The 12,604-nt window shown below is 47.7% G+C and overlaps 1 pseudogene; it reads left to right on the top strand.

Moving 5' to 3' along the window:
- Window positions 1-8,651: 8,651 nt before the first annotated feature.
- On the top strand, window positions 8,652-8,817 carry LOC116411814 (annotated as a pseudogene).
- Window positions 8,818-12,604: the final 3,787 nt, after the last annotated feature.

Raw genomic sequence — 12,604 nt, 5'->3', positions numbered from 1 at the left:
ACGCAATGTATAAAGGATATACATTTACCTAAGTCTACCTAAGTATATCTAAGTCTAAGGGGCAGATTTACTAATCCACGAACGCTCCGAGTGTTCAATCAACGTATTTTTGGTGACTTTTTCTTACCTGCGTCACTTTTTTGTATTTTTCGCGACTTTTTCGTATTCGTATTGTCGCGCTGAGTATGAAAGTTTCACATTCATTCAAGCTTCGGTATTGTGACTTTCCTTGGGCCAGGTTGGAGCTGCAGAGTGCCATTGAGTCCTATGGGAGACTTCCCTTGGCCCATGTTGGAGCTGCAGAATGCCATTGAGCCCTATGGGAGACTTTCCTTGGGCCGGGTTGGAGCTGCAGAGTGCCATTGAGCCCTATGGGAGACTTTCCTTGGGCTGGGTTTGAGCTGCAGAGTGCCATTGAGCCCTATGGGAGACTTTCCTTGGCCCATGTTGGAGCTGCAGAATGCCTTTGAGCCCTATGGGAGGCTTTCCTTGGGCCCGGTTGGAGCTGCAGAGTGCCATTGAGCCCTATGGGAGACTTTCCTTTGGCCGGGTTGGAGCTGCAGAGTGCCATTGAGCCCTATGGGAGACTTTCCTTGGGCCGGGTTGGAGCTGCAGAGTGCCATTGAGCCCTATGGGAGACTTTCCTTGGGCCGGGTTGGAGCTGCAGAGTGCCATTGAGCCCTATGGGAGACTTTCCTTGGGCCGGGTTGGAGCTGCAGAGTGCCATTGAGCCCTATGGGAGACTTTCCTTGGGCCGGGTTGGAGCTGCAGAGTGCCATTGAGCCCTATGGGAGACTTTCCTTGAGCCGGGTTGGAGCTGCAGAGTGCCATTGAGCCCTATGGGAGACTTTCCTTGGGCCGGGTTGGAGCTGCAGAGTGCCATTGAGCCCTATGGGAGACTTTCCTTGGGCCGGGTTGGAGCTGCAGAGTGCCATTGAGCCCTATGGGAGACTTTCCTTGAGCCGGGTTGGAGCTGCAGAGTGCCATTGAGCCCTATGGGAGACTTTCCTTGGGCCGGGTTGGAGCTGCAGAGTGCCATTGAGCCCTATGGGAGACTTTCCTTGGGCCGGGTTGGAGCTGCAGAGTGCCATTGAGCCCTATGGGAGACTTTCCTTGAGCCGGGTTGGAGCTGCAGAGTGCCATTGAGCCCTATGGGAGGCTTTCCTTGGGCCGGGTTGGAGCTGCAGAGTGCCATTGAGCCCTATGGGAGACTTTCCTTGGGCCGGGTTGGAGCTGCAGAGTGCCATTGAGCCCTATGGGAGACTTTCCTTGGGCCAGGTTGGAGCTGCAGAGTGCCATTGAGCCCTATGGGAGACTTTCCTTGGGGCAGGTTGGAGCTGCAGAGTGCCATTGAGCCCTATGGGAGACTTTCCTTGGGCCGGGTTGGAGCTGCAGAGTGCCATTGAGCCCTATGGGAGACTTTCCTTGGGTCGGGTTGGAGCTGCAGAGTGCCATTGAGCCCTATGGGAGACTTTCCTTGGGCCGGGTTGGAGCTGCAGAGTGCCATTGAGCCCTATGGGAGACTTTCCTTGGGGCAGGTTGGAGCTGCAGAGTGCCATTGAGCCCTATGGGAGACTTTCCTTGGGGCAGGTTGGAGCTGCAGAGTGCCATTGAGCCCTATGGGAGACTTTCCTTGGGCCGGGTTGGAGCTGCAGAGTGCCATTGAGCCCTATGGGAGACTTTCCTTGGGCCGGGTTGGAGCTGCAGAGTGCCATTGAGCCCTATGGGAGACTTTCCTTGGGTCGGGTTGGAGCTGCAGAGTGCCATTGAGCCCTATGGGAGACTTTCCTTGGGTCGGGTTGGAGCTGCAGAGTGCCATTGAGCCCTATGGGAGACTTTCCTTGGGCCGGGTTGGAGCTGCAGAGTGCCATTGAGCCCTATGGGAGACTTTCCTTGGGCCAGGTTGGAGCTGCAGAGTGCCATTGAGCCCTATGGGAGACTTTCCTTGGGCCGGGTTGGAGCTGCAGAGTACCATTGAGCCCTATGGGAGACTTTCCTTGGGCCGGGTTGGAGCTGCAGAGTGCCATTGAGCCCTATGGGAGACTTTCCTTGGGGCAGGTTGGAGCTGCAGAGTGCCGTTGAGCCCTATGGGAGACTTTCCTTGGGCCGGGTTGGAGCTGCAGAGTGCCATTGAGCCCTATGGGAGACTTTCCTTGGGCTGGGTTTGAGCTGCAGAGTGCCATTGAGCCCTATGGGGAGACTTTCCTTGGCCCATGTTGGAGCTGCAGAATGCCTTTGAGCCCTATGGGAGGCTTTCCTTGGGCCCGGTTGGAGCTGCAGAGTGCCATTGAGCCCTATGGGAGACTTTCCTTTGGCCGGGTTGGAGCTGCAGAGTGCCATTGAGCCCTATGGGAGACTTTCCTTGGGCCGGGTTGGAGCTGCAGAGTGCCATTGAGCCCTATGGGAGACTTTCCTTGGGCCGGGTTGGAGCTGCAGAGTGCCATTGAGCCCTATGGGAGACTTTCCTTGGGCCGGGTTGGAGCTGCAGAGTGCCATTGAGCCCTATGGGAGACTTTCCTTGGGCCGGGTTGGAGCTGCAGAGTGCCATTGAGCCCTATGGGAGACTTTCCTTGAGCCGGGTTGGAGCTGCAGAGTGCCATTGAGCCCTATGGGAGACTTTCCTTGGGGCAGGTTGGAGCTGCAGAGTGCCGTTGAGCCCTATGGGAGACTTTCCTTGGGCCGGGTTGGAGCTGCAGAGTGCCATTGAGCCCTATGGGAGACTTTCCTTGGGGCAGGTTGGAGCTGCAGAGTGCCATTGAGCCCTATGGGAGACTTTCCTTGGGCCGGGTTGGAGCTGCAGAGTGCCATTGAGCCCTATGGGAGACTTTCCTTGGGCCGGGTTGGAGCTGCAGAGTGCCATTGAGCCCTATGGGAGACTTTCCTTGGGCCGGGTTGGAGCTGCAGAGTGCCATTGAGCCCTATGGGAGACTTTCCTTGGGCCGGGTTGGAGCTGCAGAGTGCCATTGAGCCCTATGGGAGACTTTCCTTGGGCCGGGTTGGAGCTGCAGAGTGCCATTGAGCCCTATGGGAGACTTTCCTTGGGGCAGGTTGGAGCTGCAGAGTGCCATTGAGCCCTATGGGAGACTTTCCTTGGGGCAGGTTGGAGCTGCAGAGTGCCATTGAGCCCTATGGGAGACTTTCCTTGGGCCGGGTTGGAGCTGCAGAGTGCCATTGAGCCCTATGGGAGACTTTCCTTGGGCCGGGTTGGAGCTGCAGAGTGCCATCGAGCCCTATGGGAGACTTTCCTTGGGTCGGGTTGGAGCTGCAGAGTGCCATTGAGCCCTATGGGAGACTTTCCTTGGGCCGGGTTGGAGCTGCAGAGTGCCATTGATTCCTATGGGAGGCTTCCAAAATCGTGCACAGTAGGATCAAAGTTGGTAAGGTTTTCCTGCATTTTACAATCGTTCAGATACGAAAATTTTGCGACTTTCGGATCGCCAATACGATATTATCGTGACTAATACGATTTTTTCGTAAGCATATTCGTGATATTTGCAATCTTTAAGAAATTATCGTATCCAATCCGAATTTATCCCATTCGGGATTCAAACTCGTGTTTTAATGAATTGGCCCCTAAGTCTAGGTCTAAGTCTCTATATTTTGGCCTGTCTGTGAGCCATCTCATATACAAAATCAGATTCATTCAAACTCATTCATATCCAAAACTCCACCCCTGTCAAAGAGTAGTCACACCCTAGAGAAGCCCAATCAATCAAGTTGATGTCATATGATGATCCATAGTAACCTCCAAGTTAGTAGTGTCCTGTAGATGTCACTGTTGACCAATTAATGGTAGTAGAAGTGTCCTGTAGGTGGCAGTGTTGTATAGGTAGTGATTTCCATGCCTGACCCTCATTCCCAGGGCCTGAAACCTGTTCTACCACCTCAGGGGTATAAGCAAATGGTTATTTATTGCCTTTTGTTCCTGCTGGGCATCCCTTTGTTGTTCTTCTCTCCCATGCCATCAATATAAAATCATTTAACTGCATTTTTTGTTTAGTGATTTTCTTGCCGCACTATAGTGCAGAACTTTCATTTTAAATTACCTACAAATTGGCGAGCCAGATAGGAAGCACTTATTACACTGATAGTGAGATTACAAATATTGGAGATGTTTACATAGAACATAAATTATTTTAGCACAAGGGATTGTGGGATTAATTATAGTGCAGAGCAGTGCAAGGGATTGTGGGAGTGGTTACCATGTAGTGGCAGGCAAAGGATTGTGGGAATGTTTATAATGTGGCACTGTGTAAGGGAAGAAGTTGGACCCAAAAGCTTGACTTGTATTGCTAATTGTCCCTGGGAAATAATAAAAGCATATTGCAAAAGGGATATAGATATAAAATATCTATTATTTACATTTTTGTGTTTGGGGGTGGGGTGTGTAAGGAAGGGGGAGGGATTTGTTAGATTCAGCAGAATGAACAATATTCTCTATTTGTTTAACTTCCTTGTAGGTAAATGTGGCACTGAATGAGGAGCCAATGAAAGAGGAAGAAGTGGGCTGAGGATCTGAATGAGAATCCAGGGGGAGAGATGGGTACGGAGACCCGGATGCAGGAGGAGGATGCTGTGTCTCATATAATCCACAAGGGGGAGACAGAGAAGGAAGAGTTGGCCGGGCAGATTCCTGACATGGAGGAGCAGTGCAATATGGCTGATACATTGGCTACTTTACTGGCACAGGAGTTGGATGGAGCTGCACTGTGTGGGGCTGAGGGGGCAGATAATGAGAGCAGAGAGGCAGATGGGATAATGGCCCCTGGATTGGCTGATACTGTGCTGGGTATAAGGAGACTGATCTATGGGCAGGAGGCTACAGACCTGGTACTGGATATAAACACGGCTGGGAATCTCATATCTGTATCAGGGGACAGGAAATCTGCTTCCTACTCACAAACAGACCAACATTACCCACAATCCCCAGAGAGATTTCAGGATTATCCTCAGACTTTAAGCAGCAGGAGTTTCCCCTCAGGGCGACATTACTGGGAAGTGGAGGTCAGTGAATCAGGGCACTGGGGGGTAGGGGCGGCCTATCCCAGTATAGAGAGGGGAGGGAAACAGTCTTGCATTGGAAATAATAACAAGTCCTGGTGTTTGTACAGAGGTGATAATAACTATTCAATGTTACATGACAATAAATGGACAGATTTACCCCACATCCCTTCCTGCAGGAGAATCAGGATCTGGTTGGACTATGAGGCCGGACGCCTGTCCTTTTATGAGCTGAGTGAGCCAATCAGGCACTTACACACCTTCACTGCCTCCTTCACTGAGCCCCTTCATGCTGCATATTCAATAGGTTGGGGCTGGCTAAGAATTATTAGAGAGAAAGATAAAGGAACTGAAGAACCAACACTGAAGAGAGAAGAAGAATTATTTGTCACCAATAATCTGACTCCAGAGAGAGATAAGATGGCCATAGAGATCAGAATGCCCAAGAAGCATAGTATAAAAACAACGAGGAAAGCAGACTCTGTAATTAATATAATCAACAAGATGGAAAAAGAAAAGGAAGTGTTGGCCGAGCAGATCCCTGACATGGAGGAACCATGCAATATGATTGAGACATTGGGTTCCTTACTGACTCCTTACCGGGATCAGATGGAGCTGCACTGTCTGGGGCTGAGGGGGCAGATAATGAGGGCAGAGAGGCAGATGGGATAATGGCCCCTGGATTGGCTGATACTGTGCTGGGTATAAGGAGACTGATCTATGGGCAGGAGGCTACAGACCTGGTACTGGATATAAACACGGCTGGTTATGATTTATTTGTATCAGGCGACAGAAAATTTGCTTCTTACTCACATACACGCCAACATTACCCACAATCCCCAGAGAGATTTCAGGATTTGGCTCAGGCTTTAAGCAGCAGGAGTTTCCCCTCAGGGCGACATTACTGGGAAGTGGAGGTCAATGAATTAGGAGAGTGGATGGTAGGGGCGGCCTATCCCAGTATAGAGAGGGGAGGGGATCAATGCTGGATTGGGGATAATAACAAGTCTTGGTGTTTGTACAGATGGTTTGATAATTATTCAGTGAGACATGACAGTAAATGGGCAGATCTAACCCACGCCCCTTCCTTCAGGAGAATCAGGATCTCATTGGACTATGAGACCGGACGCCTGTCCTTTTATGAGCTGAGTGAGCCAATCAGGCACTTACACACCTTCACTGCCTCCTTCACTGAGCCCCTTCATGCTGCATTCTGGGTAGGGTGGGATGGAGGCTGGGTGAGAATCATTATTTAGACAAATTAACAGTAGGGGGAACAGAGAGGCCTGACTTTAGTAGAGAACGCTAAGGTAATAATACACTCACTGATAGAATTGTACCTTTTGTACAATAATCTGTGTGTGTATGCGCCTGCCATGTCAGGCAGATATCCATGTACTGGGGATATCGGCCTGTCCCGGGTTCAGGTAGGTTTGAAACTTTCATCAGCCGATGTTGGACAGTTCATGGCGCATCAGAAGATAAGGAAGTATTGTTACTATTAATATGCATTTATAAAGTATTTATATGCATTTGCTGTTCTAATTGTTCATACAGAGCAAAGACCTTTTGTCAATTGGTTGACAAAATAGGAGACTGGACCATTTCTGGCTGCTTTGAATACATCTGCCATTCCCATATCTGCTGTGCTCACTGGCACTAATAACTCACTAACGGAACTCGGATGTTACTGTTACAAAGGTTATATTATTACATTTCATGCTCTGACTTTGGGGTCTCTGACTAGGTGTTACAATACCCGGGCACTCACGTATAATGGAGAGTACGATGCCTGGGTGCAGTCCAGTAGGCAGGTAATAAATCCACCAGGAAAGAAAGATCTGCACTCATAGATCTTACATATGACCAGAAGGAATTCTGGGAATGAATTCCAAACTTCTAAAAAATAATCCCATTTACATGGGTTTACCCTATAGGCTAAAGCTCAGCCACTGGGTTTTGAAGCAAAAGCCGGGATAACAGCTGATCACATTCCCAACTACAGACCGGTTTCACCTTTCTTGAGACTCATTAATGTAGTGCAGGGTTTTCTGATCAGCTTCAGTAGAGTCACCATGTGGTTTAACAAACAAATCATTAAAGGAGAACTAAAGTCTAAAATAGAAAATCAGTGGAAATGCTGTATTTTGTATACTGAACATAAACATAAACATTCTGAACTTACTGCACAAGCCCAGGGATTGAGAAGCCTAATTACAGTAATGATTTATGCTTTCAAAGTTGTCCACAGGGGGCCGCCATCTTGTTACTTTGTTATACCATCTTCTATAAGATCTGGCTCCTGCACATGCTCAGTTTGCCCTGGGCTGCTGTTGGGAGGCGGAGCTTAGGGAACGTAGTAAATTATCAAAACAACAGCACAAAGCCAGTGGCTGCATAAATATGCAAAAGAATCCCCCAATGAGAATCCCAGCTGATGTGAGTAAATCCGGCTCCCTGTTCTCTGTTCCTGCAATTGGAGTTGGGAGCAATAAGCACAGTTTCCCAGCACTGAACAAGTCTGTCCCTTTATCCCCATGTCTGATTCCTGTGCCATATAATGACGGGAAAATGCCATCATTATCTCTATATGTAAGGTACCAGCAAGGGGCCTGACACAGAATCAGCATTCTCACTGGGCAGATCTCTTGCATCTATAATGACGGGAAAATAGCACCCCCAGTCTGTATGGCACCCCCAGGCTGCTCAGCAACCCTTTGCTTTGGTCAGTGTAATGTGAGTGACAGAGAGAGTCATTTGTAGAAGGAGAGAATTCAGAATGTGTTTTGGTTAGAAAAAGTCACAATTATCTCCTGAGCTGATATTTTGGGGGATGGGGATATGGGAATATTTGGGAGTCTGTTGTAAACAAGTTATGTCTAAATACTGAGCTAAAGCTTGTTTGTATTGATATCCTGTAATAAACTGTGTATAATAGGGCAGCGCTAGTTTATATGTACCTGTACCCATGATGCACCTGTGTCTCTGTGCCAATGGGATCATTTTTAGCTTCCACCTAGTTCTCTATGGAGGTTGAAGGAAAAAATATATATACACGAGTATTGACCAATGAGAATGCTGATTAGGTTCCCAGCACTATATCAGCCATTTTGATATTACCTTACATATAGAGATAATGATGGCATTTTCCCGTCATTATATGGCACAGGAATCAGACATGGGGATAAAGGGACAGACTTGTTCAGTGCTGGGAAACTGTGCTTATTGCTCCCAACTCCAATTGCAGGAACAGAGAACAGGGAGCCGGATTTACTCACACCAGCTGGGATTCTCATTGGAGGATTCTTTTGCATATTTATGCAGCCACTGGCTTTGTGCTGTTGTTTTGATAATTTACTACGTTCCCTAAGCTCCGCCTCCCTAACAGCAGCCCAGGGCAAACTGAGCATGTGCAGGAGCCAGATCTTATAGAAGATGGTATTACAAAGTAACAAGATGGCAGCCCCCTGTGCACAACTTTGAAAGCATAAATCATTATTTTAATTAGGCTTCTCAATCCCTGGGCTTGTGCAGTAAGTTCAGAATGTTTATGTTTATGTTCAGTATACAAAATACAGCATTTCTAATGATTTTCTATTTTAGACTTTAGTTCTCCTTTAAAGCTAATAATGTTCCTTACCTTAGCCATGAGCTTTGTGCAGTGGCAGTATCATAACCAATGAGGTCAAACCGAGGTGTGATTATTGCTAATTGTGATGAAGCTGAAGCTGGATGGAAGCGGGGGGGCTGTGTTCCCATTAGGGAAGAGCTGCTGATTATTTTTTGTCGGGGGCTTCGCACATGCTAATTATGCCTAATCATGCTTCACTTCCTTTGCCCCAGCCATTAGGCGGGCGGGAGGTATATATATATATATATATATATTTTTTTTTTTATTCCTTCCAGCTGCTAGTTGGAGCCTTACCAAGGTGATTAATGGCATTGCACCCGCACACTTCTGCTCCCTTTTTGTGTTTGATTTGTGCATCCTGGATGTGTGTCATAGTCCTCTGGGCTTGACCCTAGGCCAAGACTTGGTGGTTCTTACCCTAGCGTCGGTGAAGGTGGATCTACCCACACATGTTGTTCATTGGCAAAAGCCTTGGATACATGAGCATTGGAGCCCATACCTTCGGGTAGGACTCACAGGCGATGACTCAACATCTGTACCTTAGCCCTGGGGGGGAGTGTAAGGGGCAGATACAGTCACTGTGTTACATACAGAGAAGTTATTGGGCTGATGGGCACTAAAGTGAATAATATTCTGTACCTTAGCCCTGGGGGGGGGTGTAAGGGGCAGATACAGTCACTGTGTTACATACAGAGAAGTTATTGGGCTGATGGGCACTAAAGTGAGTAATATTCTGTACCTTAGCCCTGGGGGGGGGCTGTAAGGGGCAGATACAGTCACTGTGTTACATACAGAGAAGTTATTGGACTGATGGGCAATAAAGTGAATAATATTCTGTACCTTAGCCCTGGGGGGGAGTGTAAGGGGCAGATACAGTCACTGTGTTACATACAGAGAAGTTATTGGGCTGATGGGCACTAAAGTGAATAATATTCTGTACCTTAGCCCTGGGGGGGGGCTGTAAGGGGCAGATACAGTCACTGTGTTACATACAGAGAAGTTATTGGACTGATGGGCAATAAAGTGAATAATATTCTGTACCTTAGCCCTGGGGGGGAGTGTAAGGGGCAGATACAGTCACTGTGTTACATACAGAGAAGTTATTGGGCTGATGGGCACTAAAGTGAATAATATTCTGTACCTTAGCCCTGGGGGGGAGTGTAAGGGGCAGATACAGTCACTGTGTTACATACAGAGAAGTTATTGGGCTGATGGGCACTAAAGTGAGTAATATTCTGTACCTTAGCCCTGGGGGGGAGTGTAAGGGGCAGATACAGTCACTGTGTTACATACAGAGAAGTTATTGGGCTGATGGGCACTAAAGTGAGTAATATTCTGTACCTTAGCCCTGGGGGGGGGAGTGTAAGGGGCAGATACAGTCACTGTGTTACATACAGAGAAGTTATTGGGCTGATGGGCACTAAAGTGAATAATATTCTGTACCTTAGCCCTGGGGGGGAGTGTAAGGGGCAGATACAGTCACTGTGTTACATACAGAGAAGTTATTGGGCTGATGGGCACTAAAGTGAATAATATTCTGTACCTTAGCCCTGGGGGGGAGTGTAAGGGGCAGATACAGTCACTGTGTTACATACAGAGAAGTTATTGGGCTGATGGGCACTAAAGTGAATAATATTCTGTACCTTAGCCCTGGGGGGGGGGGGGTGTAAGGGGCAGATACAGTCACTGTGTTACATACAGAGAAGTTATTGGGCTGATGGGCACTAAAGTGAATAATATTCTGTACCTTAGCCCTGGGGGGGGTGTAAGGGGCAGATACAGTCACTGTGTTACATACAGAGAAGTTATTGGGCTGATGGGCACTAAAGTGAATAATATTCTGTACCTTAGCCCTGGGGGGGAGTGTAAGGGGCAGATACAGTCACTGTGTTACATACAGAGAATTTATTGGGCTGATGGGCACTAAAGTGAATAATATTCTGTACCTTAGCCCTGGGGGGGAGTGTAAGGGGCAGATACAGTCACTGTGTTACATACAGAGAAGTTATTGGGCTGATGGGCACTAAAGTGAATAATATTCTGTACCTTAGCCCTGGGGGGGGGAGTGTAAGGGGCAGATACACTCACTGTGTTACATACAGAGAAGTTATTGGGCTGATGGGCACTAAAGTGAATAATATTCTGTACCTTAGCCCTGGGGGGGGGGTGTAAGGGGCAGATACACTCACTGTGTTACATACAGAGAAGTTATTGGGCTGATGGGCACTAAAGTGAATAATATTCTGTACCTTAGCCCTGGGGGGGGGGGGGGGGAGTGTAAGGGGCAGATACAGTCACTGTGTTACATACAGAGAAGTTATTGGGCTGATGGGCACTAAAGTGAATAATATTCTGTACCTTAGCCCTGGGGGGGAGTGTAAGGGGCAGATACACTCACTGTGTTACATACAGAGAAGTTATTGGGCTGATGGGCACTAAAGTGAGTAATATTCTGTACCTTAGCCCTGGGGGGAGTGTAAGGGGCAGATACAGTCACTGTGTTACATACAGAGAAGCCTTTACACTGGGGCAGTTTATTCCCAGAGGGGCTGTTTGTAACAGCAAAGTGACTAAAGCTTTTGTCTCAGCTTCTGCCTCTGTTTCCAACCTTTGTAACTTACAGTGGAGGAAATAATTATTTGACCCCTCACTGATTTTGTAAGTTTGTCCAATGACAAAGAAATGAAAAGTCTCAGAACAGTATCATTTCAATGGTAGGTTTATTTTAACAGTGGCAGATAGCACATCAAAAGGAAAATGGAAAAAATAACTTGAAATAAAAGATAGCAACTGATTTGCATTTCATTGAGTGAAATAAGTTTTTGAACCCTCTAACAAAAAAAGACTTAATACTTAGTGGAAAAACCCTTGTTTGCAAGCACAGAGGCCAAACGTTTCTTGTAATTGATGACCAAGTTTGCGCACATTTTAGGAGGAATGTTGGTCCACTCCTCTTTGCAGATCATCTCTAAATCCCTAAGGTTTCTGTCTCTGTGCAACTCTGAGCTTGAGCTCCCTCCATAGGTTTTCTATTGGATTAAGGTCCGGAGACTGACTAGGCCACTCCATGACCTTAATGTGCTTCTTCTTGAGCCACTCCTTTGTTGCCTTTGCTGTATGTTTTGGGTCATTGTCGTGCTGGAACACCCATCCACGACCCATTTTCAGTTTCCTGGCAGAGGGAAGGAGGTTGTCGTTCAGGATTTCACGATACATGGCTCCGTCCATTTTCCCGTTAATGCGAATAAGTTGTCCTGTGCCCTTAGCAGAAAAACACCCCCGAAGCAAAATGTTTCCACCCCCATGCTTGACGGTGGGGACGGTGTTTTGGGGGTCATAGGCAGCATTTTTCTTCCTCCAAACACAGCGAGTTGAGTTAATGCCAAAGAGCTCTATTTTGGTCTCATCAGACCACAGCACCTTCTCCCAGTCACTCACAGAATCATTCAGGTGTTCATTGGCAAACTTCAGACGGGCCTGCACATGTGCCTTCTTGAGCAGGGGGACCTTGCGAGCCCTGCAGGATTTTAATCCATTGCGGTGTAATGTGTTTCCAATGGTTTTCTTGGTGACTGTGGTCCCTGCTAATTTGAGGTCATTAACTAACTCCTCCCGTGTAGTTCTAGGATGCTTTTTCACCTTTCTCAGAATCATTGACACCCCACGAGGTGAGATCTTGCGTGGAGCCCCAGAGCGAAGTCGATTGATGGTCATTTTGTGCTCCTTCCATTTTCCAACAATCGCACCAACAGTTGTCACCTTCTCTCCCAGCTTCTTGCTAATGGTTTTGTAGCCCATTCCAGCCTTGTGCAGGTCTACAATTTTGTCTCTGACATCCTTGGACAGCTCTTTGGTCTTTCCCATGTTGGAGAGTTTGGAGTCTGCTTGATTGATTGATTCTGTGGACAGGTGTCTTTTATACAGGTGACTAGTTAAGACAGGTGTCCTTAATGAGGTTGACTAATTGAGTAG

Source organism: Xenopus tropicalis, chromosome 6 (genome assembly GCF_000004195.4).
Source record: "Xenopus tropicalis strain Nigerian chromosome 6, UCB_Xtro_10.0, whole genome shotgun sequence".
NCBI classification, from domain to species: domain Eukaryota; kingdom Metazoa; phylum Chordata; class Amphibia; order Anura; family Pipidae; genus Xenopus; species Xenopus tropicalis.
Note: the sequence above shows the minus strand (reverse complement) of the source record. Positions and strands in the feature narration are given on the sequence as shown.